The sequence below is a fragment of the Haliaeetus albicilla genome, chromosome 13 (genome assembly GCF_947461875.1).
Source record: "Haliaeetus albicilla chromosome 13, bHalAlb1.1, whole genome shotgun sequence".
Taxonomy (NCBI): Eukaryota; Metazoa; Chordata; class Aves; order Accipitriformes; family Accipitridae; genus Haliaeetus; species Haliaeetus albicilla.
The window spans coordinates 29,166,544-29,179,232 of record NC_091495.1 but is presented as its reverse complement, the minus strand read 5'-3'; positions in this window follow the sequence as shown (position 1 = coordinate 29,179,232).

The following is a 12,689-nucleotide window of genomic DNA, read 5'->3' as shown; positions in this document are numbered from 1 at the left end:
TATAATAGCTCCCATTATTTGGGCTAGGATTGGATGGAGAAGGCACACAAATGTAACTGTCACTTTGTTCTTCAATATATTTACCCAAACTTCTGTTCCCTGCAACCAAAGTCTCAGAAGACACATTGACTAGCTGACTGGCTAGATGGCTAATTGAGGAACATCATGCAGAAAAGACGCCCGAGTTAAGGGAAGTTTTTGAAAGTGTGTAACCTATTTCTATCAACCATTCAGGATGTGCTTGTCCATGGATATCCAGAATCAGGCCCCCTGTCATCTGTGACTCTGCAGTGGTCAAAAATCCCATATACTCCTCCCAGGCCTGTTCTGCTTGGGGAATTCCAAAGGAGGCTTCTTCTGTTAGCATCCATCTTGAACACCTGCAGGTGTTTTGTAATGATATGTAGGAAGAAGCCATCAGTAATTTTGTTGATATCTTCAGCAAGAGCCTGAGCCACCTCTATACTATACCTGTCTTGGCTGGTAGACACTTTGCATTTCTTATAATTTTGAATACTTCCAGAAGGACACTCATGAGAGAAAATACAAGAGGATGTCTTTGCATCCCAACAGGCAGCCTCTCAATCAGGGATGTCTTTCGGTTCCATTTACCCACCATGTGGGACAGAGAGAATCAGGTTCATGTTGCCCACTTGATATTCTGTGAAATTATTATGACCAAATATAACCTCTTTGGTGCCAGTGGCTTTCAAAAGCAAATATAAAATGGAAAGGAGGAACAGATACATATTCTTCATTTGCTGCTGGAAGACTCAGCAATATGGAATGTGTCAGTACCTACATAAAAGCAAAAGACAGATTTTAGATTACTTAGAGCTGGGAACACATGAGAGACTGTTCAGCTGCTGCTGGAATGATTAGTTGCTGATTAAACTAATTTAATTTTATTCCCTGTAGCACAAAGAAGAAGAGTACTTCTATAAGAAACAAAAATTAACAGGGCAGTTAGTGTGGCTAGATGTAACTGATGCACTGTATCCAAAAGAGAGGATTCTCCCAGAATAACAGGGCAAGGGAAATGGTAGGTTGCTGGGCCTCCTTAATTTCTCCAGAAAGAACAAACACTATTTGACGATCCTATCTGATCCCAGAGAATCACTAGGTCCCAGCAAAATATTTGAAATAGGTTTTTTTCCCACCCAAGCCTCACTTTTTCACCTCTGAAATGTAAGAAAATTCTAACAAAAATTGATAGAATATCTGTATCTTATTGACCTGTGTGAAATACATTTCCATTATCCACATGGTTACAGAAACTAGAGACTATGTGAGCTCAGACCAGCACTGGGCTTGTCTAAAATAAGCAGACTGATAAGAATTGAGCCCTACCAAGCTCTATCTCTAGCTATGCTCCAGGCTGAGTTAATTTGGTAGCATTATAGGTAGGTACCAGTGAGTGCATTAAGGAGGGACTATATTCTCTTTAGTTTTCAAGTCTCCATTCTCTTCAAGGGAGCTAAGCCCTCACTAACTCTACCATTTTTTGGAAAGCTGGAATTTAGCAATATGCTGACAGTGCTTTCTGGTTTGAAGGCATTACATCTCTAGAAAGATCAGAGTCTTGAGTGTAACTGTGTTGGACAGATGTAAAATGAGTAAGTAAAGTCAGTGAAGAGCAGAATAAAAAAGAATACTTTTCACTTCCATGAATAAAAAAACCCTCAATATAGGCCAGATGATGAGTATGTAAACAGATGCACTTGCAGATGAGGCAGGCTGTCTTGTTGCCTGTCCTGCCCCTATCATTACATCACCTGCAGAAATGCAGAGGATAAGAGGAGCAGACAAGGGAGAGAGTAAGAAAGATCTGCAAGAATCTGTCTACAACATCTGGCCTCAGAGCATGTATGAGAGCAGCCAGTAAAACTGAGAGGGCAGGGTGCAGTATGGAAGCATGCTCCCATCAGCCACCTACTCTGAGAAAAGGAGAGGGCAATTTCACCTAAATAATGCAGAAAAATATTCTTTTCCCTCTATGAGGGAATCCTGCTGGCTTTTAGAGACAACCTCTGCTGCCCACTGAGCTGGTCCACACTGAGGAACCTGTACACAAAAAGCAAACATCTACCTTCCTCTCTTCTTTCTGGGCTGAAAGTCCTGTAAAAGTCTGTGAACTGGAATCAAATCCCTGAGAATCTAATCTACAGTTTTGCTGCAAAGCATGATTAACAGCTTTTTTAGTTTCTTTTTAGCCTTTCATTTAAAAGGTCCCTTCACTTGAGCTATTGGCTTTAAACAAGCTTTTATCCAAGTCCTTGTATAGTTCATGCTTCCCTAAATTTCCCTGAGACACAGACCTTCACCTGCTCATTCACTGTTTGCATTACCAGAAATGTTGGGGAAAGGAATATTTTCAAGCATTATTCAAAATCCCTCTTCTCAGAAAACTATATTGCACATGCAGAGTGTGTATGTCTAGGAATAGCTTATCCCAGGTGCAGTGGGGCCCAGCACCAAGCTAAATAAATCAACAGCAACAACTCCCAGGTGCTGCTCACCTGCCTCTGAAGGACTCAGGTTTCCTTTGCCTCAGGCTCTCACCTTAAATATGATGACACAGCTGTTCCTTTCCCACCAGCTGCCAAACTGTATGTTGTCATCTGTGGCAGTTTGCTTGTCTTTTTGCAATTTCTTGTTAATGACTAAATCAAGCTGTTAACACTACTAGATCATGCCTTAAAGATATACGGAGAGAGCTCTGTATTATTCCTAATCTGGAAGAAAGTCACCTTGGCACAGCTCAGGCTCTGGGCAGACTTGGAGAGTCTGGAGGAACTTGATGACCCCAGACTGCTTTAAAGAGTTTTCTGGACAGCATGCAGGGGATGCAGAGGAAAAATGTTAAGTCACAGTAATACTGGCTAGAACTGGACTTCATCATAGCAAAACACACACCTTTCCAAAGGATTTTAACTCAAAAGGATGGTGTTCAGAGAAGCACTGAAGCACCTACAGCTAGGAGGAATATGCTAGAAAATTGACCTGTTTGTCTTCTCCAGCACTAGGGTGAGGTCCACATGCATAAGGAACAAAATAACTGTAACAGGCTGTAAGTTCTCTGTTCATCATAGGTAAACTTACATTATCATGAGGTTAAAAAAAAATCCACAATATTTTAAACTGGTACTAATCACTGCAGGACTAGTTTGAAGATTCACCTGTAAAGAAAGGGAGAGAAAGTTGTTCCTGCCTCCGCACCTTCAAAAGCCAAGCAGAAATGACCATTGGACTTGGCTTCAGCTGGGACTCCCTCTGTCCCAGAGGTCTCTAGAGGCCAGGCTGAGCCATGCAGCTGCATGGCACAGACCCTTCATCTGTACCCAGATGTATCATTTCACAATGAAGGATCACAAAAAGGGAAAAAAAATATGCACTGGTATACTAGAAGCTTAGCGTGCTTTTGTTCTCTATACTGACATATGTTTCTAGGGATCAAAAAAACTTGCCACAAGCAGCACAGCCATGCCAAAGGTAAGCTCAGAATAGTTGATATAATCAGTAAAGGTGACAAAACTGGTAAGACAGAGGGTTTTGAGGTTTAACAGCAAAAATGGGTGCCCTAATTCTGGTTTTAGTTTTTGGGGTCTTCTGGGGGAAGTCTAGGAATTTTTGTGACACTTCACTGGAGGAAAGGTGATGGGATACATCTGTTTGCATGCACACTCATCTATGCATTTGAAGCTGTCTATTATCTTTTCTTGGCTGAGAAAATACATTCTCTCCGCTCAGAATCATTCTAGGGTATACCTGGCAGAGAAAAAGAATGAAATAACTGGAGATGGCGAACTGAAAAGACCTCTGAGTTGAAAAATATACAAAAGGACAGATTGGCAGAGCAGGGATGAGGGTATTCTTTGGAATACTGGAAGGAGGTGAAGGATCTCACATGAAGAATGGAGGAAATACGGCAATTTCTAGTAAGAAGGCACAGAGGCATGAAAGAAAGGTAGAGAAAGACAGAGCAGACTACTGTTTGTTTTTTTTTCACAGTGAATCAACCAAGTAAAGTTAAATGCAAGAGTCAAACACAATCCACAGTCTTCCATGATGCTTATTCAGTTTTGCACCCATGACCCAGCATGTTATGATCTCTTTTCCTTATGTTCTCACTTTGGTACCAAGCTGCAGCAGCTACATATTGCTGACTGACAGGATCCCATTCTGTTTCTCATTATGTATCACTTCACATTCTTTTTAGTAAGGAGTGCAGAACAACAGGTACCCAACTCATTGTCTGTTGCCTGTGATAACTGGATGTACTGTCTGTCAAATGCTCTGATACATTTGGATGTACTGCCAAATAGGCAATGGATGGGTATATTAATCACTGTAAACTGATTCAGCTGATTTCAGAAATGCACCTCTTTTCCACGTCTTCTTTCAGGCTTCTCATTGTAGAGTAAATCATTAACCAGTTTCCTATTAAGCTTTTACAGATAGTTAGGCAAAATATTAAAAATAATTACTTCTATGTGGTTTTTGCAAATGGAAATTCCTTCTAAAAATTAAAATATTTACACACACCCCCAACAAAAAAATTGTTGGGACCTTACGTACAGAGACAGGGGTTAGCATTCTAGTACCTCTAGAAACATCCTGAACCTGCAGGATTTTATGAGTGTTACAGGTAATTGTCCTGCATGCATGTACCCTCTTGTCAACATGCAGTTGCTGTAGCTGCAAACTGTTGTTGCAAATACACACACTTGGATCTTTGCATATGAACTGAGGAAAATGCTTTTTGACGTTACATACATGGTGAATTTTGAAAAAAAAAGAAGCAAAAATTGCCACTGTGCCCTGGGTTACTTGGTCTTGCTTTGACAAAAGTCTCACAAACTTCAGTGAGGCTTTGCTTGGATTTGGGATTGTACTGCAAATAATGCTCCTCCTTGGCTTAATTCTCCTGTACATCCCTACCTTAGCACTGACAGACCTCTATTGAGTAACAAGACGTCAAGGGAGATTTCACAGCATTAGTGCATTATACAAATGTTGTGTCCATATACACTTAACCACAGGAAGACATTGTTTCTTATGGGTGCTCAAAATGAATGCAGTCAGTGCTAGGTGATTAGAGAAACATTTAAAGTTTCAGAGAGACAGTCAGTGACTGAGTGTTATGTCTGTGGTTCATATATCCTCATATTGACAATGGGTACAAGAAAAGTTCTCTATAAAGGTAAATAGCAACTTGAAATATAACTCTTTTATGCCTCTTCTGTACTGTAAAGACCAAGGAAGACTGCATTTTTCCCTGTTTTCAGTACATCCAAAACAGAGCACAAGCTATCGAGGCAAGACACTGTAGTGGGCTTGTTTGAGGATCTGAGGCTGCTGACAAGCACAGGAGTAGATTAGATTGAGATGACTGAAGCAGTGACTACCTAAGGCATTTGCTTTTCTGCCTTCCTGGAAACTGTTGTTCTCCGAAGAAGAACAATTGGCTGGTGAATCAGCTGCTAGTTAATAACAAGAACTAAAATAGATGTGTTACATACCCCTTAGCACTCTGGAAGGTAGACTGGTTACTGAGTAATTGTGGTGATCCATACTATTGATTTGGAGCTTCCATGGCTTGTTTCATTCTGTAACAGGTGGTCATCTGCTTTAACTTCTTTGACATAATTTATGATCCCTGTTTAGAATACTTGAGTTTTGGTAAACTACAGATTAGTAAGAAAGGAGGAACACACTCAGTATACACTGTCAGATAAATAGAGCTAATAAAGCTGAGCTTCCCAAAGACTTTCAATAACTGGCAGCAATTAACTCTGTTAGCTAGTATCATTCTTATGCATCAGAGTGAATGTTGCTCAGCCTATTTCTTGTGGAACAACTTATGAATCCAGATAATATAAATCTTTTACCAAACCTACATCCTGTCACTAGTATCTCTGTTTATAAATGGGTAAGACTAATCCCTAAGTGGTAAATTTATGAATTTTGTGGAGCCTGTGCAAAAGCAGCAAACTGCTAAATGTGGCAAGTTAAATGGTAACTGCAGGAGCAGACTCCCAGGTCGATAGCTCAAAGGCCTCTTTGTAGCCCTAAAGGGAGAGATGAAATGTATTACCAGAAACATCTGAAAATAGTCTTTATGATTATTGAAAATAAACTCACTAGGTGCAAGATAGAGGTATGTGATTATTCCACAACCTCTTTTCTTGCCACCACTTATATCTTATTTCCTCCAAAGAGAAACACATTAGGTAAAGTGTAACTAGTCACAGTGCCATTATTCCACTTGGAATCAGCTCAGACTAATGCTTCCACCTTTAAAAAATCTGTTACCTGGATATGAGAACAACATTATCTTAATTCAGGCTACGTATCCATTGATTAATAAGCAGGCAGAAGGACTGCCACTTATTGAGCCACCCATGCTGCATCCAAGCACGCCTGAGTTTCCATTAGAGGTCTACAAGGCTGTCCTTTACTGGGCATAGTTTGATTTCATCACAGGTTACAGCTGTAGACAGAAAGTACCACTGGAGGGAAAAGTGCACTTATGTAACAGGCAAATAAGGGCAGGAGAAAAGTAGTTCTGTTACCAACAGAGTTAATGAAGCCTCATTTCCTGCCCCCCTCCCTCGATATTCCCGATTTCCAGATGAGGGAAACCTTTTCCTTTTGTAGGGGAAAGATAGACAACAATCTACTTCCAAAAAGCAGGTTTTCCAGGTCTAGGTATATTCCGTACCCACGTGTGAACTTCACATCTAGAGGAGACCAAAGAGTGCTCCAGGCTCACCCCTTTCTGTAGCTTTCATGCAAAGGAAAGCCTGCACTGATCGTGATTCGTAAATCATGATCCATATGTCTGCATCATCAGGGCAGCAAGACCCTAGGGCACTCCATGGCATGGACCAAAGGTTAAGCTCTGTACGCTACCACAGAGTAACGCCGAGCACAAGTATAAATTGGGAGAGGAGTGGCTGGCGAGCAGCCCTGCAGAAGGCGATATGGGGGGCTGGTTGACAGCAGGCTCAATAGGAGTCAGCAGTGTGCCCTGGCAGCCAAGGGGGCAAACTGCATCGGGGGGTGCATCAAACGCAGTATAACCAGCTGGTCAAAAGAGGTAATCATCCTGCTGTGTTCAGTGTTGGTGTGGCCTCACCTTGAATCCTGTGTGCAGTTCTGGGCCCCACAATTTAAGAAGGATGCAAAGGTCCTTGAATCCATCCAGAAAAGGGCAACAAAGCTGGTGAAAGGGCTGGAAGGAATGTCCTACGAGGAATGGCTAAGGACTTTGGGCTTGTCTAGTTTGGAGAAAAGGAGGCCAAGGGGCAACCTTATTGCTCTCTACAGCTTCCTGAGGAGGGGAAGTAGAGAGGGAGGTGCTGATCTCTTCTCCCTGGTATCCAGTGATAGGACATGTGGGAATGGTTCAAAGCTGCATCAGGGGAGGTTTAGATTCGACATTATGAAGCATTTCTTTACCGAGAGGGTGGTCAGACACTGGAACAGGCTTCCTAGAGAGGTGGTCTATGCCGCAAGCCTGTCAATTTTTAAGAGGCATTTGGACAATGCCCTTAACAACATGTTTTAACTTTTGGTTAGCCCTGAATTGGTCAGGCAGTTGGACTAGATGATCATTGTAGGTCCCTTCCAACTGAAATATTCTATTCTATTCTATTCTATTCTATTCTATTCTATTCTATTCTATTCTATTCTATTCCTCTCCACATTTTCATGAATTGGACAGAGTATCTTCAAGATGTCTAGCCCTTTGTAAAATTACATGAAAATAACTCTATGGCTTCAACATTTATTGCAGGCACATATTCAGGCAAGAGGCATGAGCATGTAAGTCTTAGAAGAACAGGCTGAAAAAAGGCAAGCCCCAAATGCGTTATCTGTTAAGGAACAAGTGGAGGCTGAAGTAGAAAAGGGTGTGCCCCCTGCCAGGAGAGCCAGCCATGATGCCCTCAATGTCCCTGCCCCTGTGGGTGCAGTAACTCTGTGCATCCCACTGTGCTGGATGCTGCTGTGGACTCACTGCAATGGGAGGAGACCCTGCACTTTAGGATAGGGAGCACAGTTGAAGGAGTCGAGAGGAGCCTCCTACCCGTTCCCTCCGTTCAGCCATTACTAGTTTGGAAGCAGGAGCTGTAATGAAATTCCAGAAAGAGGCTGATTAGTGCTGGGGAAAAAAAATCTAAACACACTATCCTCCTGCAAAATCAGTTGGAGAGCACTTTATTTTCAATACCTTTCAAATGTCCTTGTTCTGCATTCTGTTTTCAATCTCACCTAATGTCCTGTAGTGAAAACTAATACTGAAGCAAGCAGAAGGGATGGGGACCTGAGCAGGACATGAGCTTTCTTCTCCCTTTCCAGCAAAATGGCCAAAAGCAGAGGAGTGTTAGAGACACAGATGAGAGAGCGCTTTCTAGGACGGCATTACTGCTATGCTATTTCTTAGTGACTAGCAACTAAAGAGGTTGCCACTCCTTACTAAGGAGAAGTCTCCAGAATGAGTCTGTGCCTGGCACTACAGCAATTTAAACATTTTTGTTTAAATATCCACTTTTTCAAAATTTTTGAAATATGAGCAAGTGGACAGCCTTCCTCCTAGACACTGGTACACACCTTTGTTTTCATGATGAACATCAGCAGGAGACTGCCCACGGGTGCTCCTTCTTCTAGCTGAGAATTACTGCTTGAGCACTCAAACTCGGAGAACTTATAGCAAAGGAGCAGACGATCAGGTCAAAATGTTGGCAATGCATCGTGATAGCAGAGAGCAGGTTTCCACTGGCAGGGGAGGGGGGTCACACAAGTTATGCCTCCACCCATTTCTACGGGATTACTCATGAGCAGCTTGGTTTTGCCGTTCACTGGCAATACGTGGATTAGTCATCCTTTGCCTTCACTGGAAAAACCCAGGACACAAAGAGAAGGTCAGATGGTCTTGGCACCTCCAGCCAAGCATGCTATTGACAGACATCTGTTTGAAATATTACTTAGCTGGAGTTGAGCTCAATGAGCTTCACAAGGTATTATTTGGCAGAGCTGTGTTCCCTTCACTACCACATTCTCATGAAGAAGCTGATGGGCACAGACCTTTCCGAAGCAGTAAGGTTTGCACAGAAGGGAATGAATCACCCTTACAGATCTCTTCCCTGGAAAATGAATCTGAGAGCTGTGTTCACCCAGCAGTGAACACATAGGAACTGTGACCAGCCTAATGAGGTTACCTGGGATTCTAATGCAGGAAATTAATATGTCTTATCTTCTGTTCCCTTCTGTACCTGGCAGGGGCTGAAGCCTGCAAACAGCATTAACAGTTTAACAGAATTAGCCAGTAAGTGAGATACCGCTCACATAAATCGTGCTCTTGGCCTGGCCTGACTGAAGCAGATGCCAGTTGCAGTATTAACTAGATAATCCAGGTTTTTAATGACTTTACTAACACTATTGATACAATATTTTCCTGATATATGAGGAGATTTTAAAAACATTTCCTCTGCTACTAAATATAGTTTTAAGGATGTCTTCCTCTAGACTTCTTTCAAGTGTGTACAAGTGTGTACATGAGTTTGCTTGTGCTATTAAGGCCTGGCTCCTTAGCTAAGCTAAAAAAAAGGTGAAAATATGCTGTCCATAAAAGGAAATTTCAACAAAAGGCAGATAAAGGGTGCAGTATAAACTAGTATAAACCAGGCACCTGATCTACTAATGTCACCATACCTCATGCTCTGATTGTGAGCTTCACCAAAGTGCCAGTTTTCATTCTGAGTTTTTTTATCTACCCCAGCAGTATCTACACAAGCTACTTGTGAAAGGAAAGGATTGTATATATTATTATAAGTCTTGTAACTAACCACAATGTGGTGCTACTTCCCAGTTTCATCTGGTACTATGGGAAATAAAACTGCAATACTATAGTATTCTTTAAAGGAATAAGTCACCAAAGTATTATCATCTGACTGCTTCCTTCCATGAGACACTGTTGAGCTTAAAGACCAGTATCTTAGCTAGTTTAAGTCAAGATAGCTCTACTGAAACCAACAAAGCCTTTGACTCATTGTATAAAACTTCTGTTATTTTATAGATTTTATGAGATGTCATGAGGGTGGGTCATAGATAATCAGGCTGAAGACATTTGTAACAAAGTGAATGTTAATGCATACCATGCTAACTCTTCAGCTCCAAGGTGTCCACCCTTTCAGATTAAGGAATCGAAGAGGAAAATCTGAGCTGGGCAAGAATTCTGCAGCTCTGGCTTCCTTCAGTGCAAGTTCCTTGGCTCCAGTGCTTCTGGCTCTGAGGTTCACCTTATGACTATTTTTAATCTAAACTATAGAAAATACTCAAAAGTAGATTTAATTGAATTGCACGTGACATTTTGAATGATATGGATATATTATATTGTCTACCCTGATTATTGTTCTTCCCATGAACACTGCAGTTTGAGGGAAAAAGAAATGTCAGAACTGATATAAGAACATAATTCTTAAAACAAGCAATCCTAATCCAAACAGAATTCTAATTGCAATTGAATTTAAAACTTCTGGAGCATGTCAAATGTAGACAGAATCATGGAGTGAAAAAAGAATCAGTAAAGAGGAATTTAAACAATATTTTCAGCTTTAAAACATCTTATGCTGTCACCATGGCCAAATTATTTCTATGCATTTCTCAGTGCACACACAATATTCTTAAGAAGTTATAATTCAGATGTGCTCTTTTCAAAATGCATTGAATTTAAGCCTTGCTGTCCACTGTCTGGAAACATTGCTTTTCTGCCCTGCTGACTGAGTCATCCATGTAACAGAATCAAAATATCGAAAGAACTATACAGACATCAAAATGGCAAGCAGAAAAATAAACTGTTACCTGGTAGATATCAGCCTAGATATATTTCTCACTGCAAATTTTGTTGTAATTAAAACAAGCATACCTTTATGTTAACTAACAAGAAAAAGAAGCTTTATTATTTCAAACTCAGAATTCATCAATTGTTAATCATTTTACTCAGACAATCTATTTTTCACTTGTAACTTGAAATGTTTGCAGTGGAACTGCAGTACTAACATCTCAGATGGCTTGTGCCGTGGCTAACATGACTGGTGCTGGCCTGGATGTGGGAAATGTAACTGTGTGCTCTGACCAGCCCGCTACTAGAGGGCTGTTTTCTTCGTTTCCACGTCTGGCCGGGCCTTCTGGAGTGAGAGCAGGATCTTGTCAGGACACATCAGACATGTCACACAAGGATAAGCCCATCTGATAATTCCTACCTGTGTAGGAAAAAAGAAAGCTCTTCAAGGTACTCTAAAGTGAATTTATGCTATTGCATTTATACTAGTTATTGCATTTATGCAATATGTATTTCTTTATGCTATTTATGGCATTTATGCTAGTCCATGAGGCCTGGAGGGACACGTACAATCATGTCGCTCAGGAATGGAAAACTTCATATGTAGAAATAAGTAATTTCCTGTTTGTAATTAGAAACATACCAGATATTCAAACTTTGTGAAATTTCAAGCAAAGTACTACATTTGATTCCTTTTCATCTCTATCACTTTTCCTCCATCCCAAGATAATATCATGATTTCTCAAACTCTCTTCATAGTGCCAGACATGTCCCCTAATCAGGATTCAATCACCAGCTTCACAGATCTCCACTAAGAGCAGCTTAACAAAGCAGTTAAACATCATGCTTCCTTTTTTAATTTCAGAAAATCAGTAAATAAAAACACCTACTCGAGTGCAGTGGTAATTTTTATTCTAGAGTGTTGGCAAGACTTCTGGTCCGGTGATCTCATTACTTGCAGCTGGAAACATGCATACACCCTTGTATTTGTTCCAGTCTTATCTAAGTACTAGCTCAACAAATGAAGCAGACATGCACATTTTTATGAGTGCAGAGAAAATTTGCATAATTCAGTTTTGCATGCATAGTCTCTCTCTTGTTCTATTTCTCTCCCCATTCTTTACTAAGTTTCTAGGCTGCATTTGTTCTCTTTAGCAATATATGAAGACACATTTCCTGAGGACAAGAAACATCAGGAGTAAAATCAATCTGAGACTGTTCTAGGTTCCAGCATGTGTGTTGCCAGTAGGAAGAAATGAAGGCTGGCACTGTAGAGTCCCTTGTCATCCTAGTCTGTGGTACGTGCAGAGATCATGTTGGCTATCAAACTATGGTTTAGTGTGTTTAAGGTGTCAAATAGGCAGAACGAGATAGTGAACAGATGGTTACATAGGAACTCAATCCCATGCATGAGATGTCCCAAAACATTAACGAGATCTGTGAAACAAAAATGTTATTTGGATAACTTTTTGTGTGTAGTTGGACTATTCTTGTGAAACTCCCTTGTGCACCACTTCAAATTTCAGATATGGATGTTCAGGGCTTTTCTAAATGAAAGCAGTCACAGTAGTATGTAAATACAGATTTGAAATTCTAACTTTGGCCGTCAATTCTTACGTTAACCCCAGGGTTTCACTGCTATAGCATCTGTCCCTCATCTCTTCCTTTGCAGTCAGTGACCTGCTTCCACTCTCTCCCTCCCCACTCACTGTGTTAGCTATGGGACTCTGTCCTGCCAAAACTCCATGATGACCTTTGATTCCAGTATACTTGACGTTTATAATTTTCATGTTCATTGTTATTATCCATGTGCTGTCTTCAACCTCATGTCATGGATCCTTTG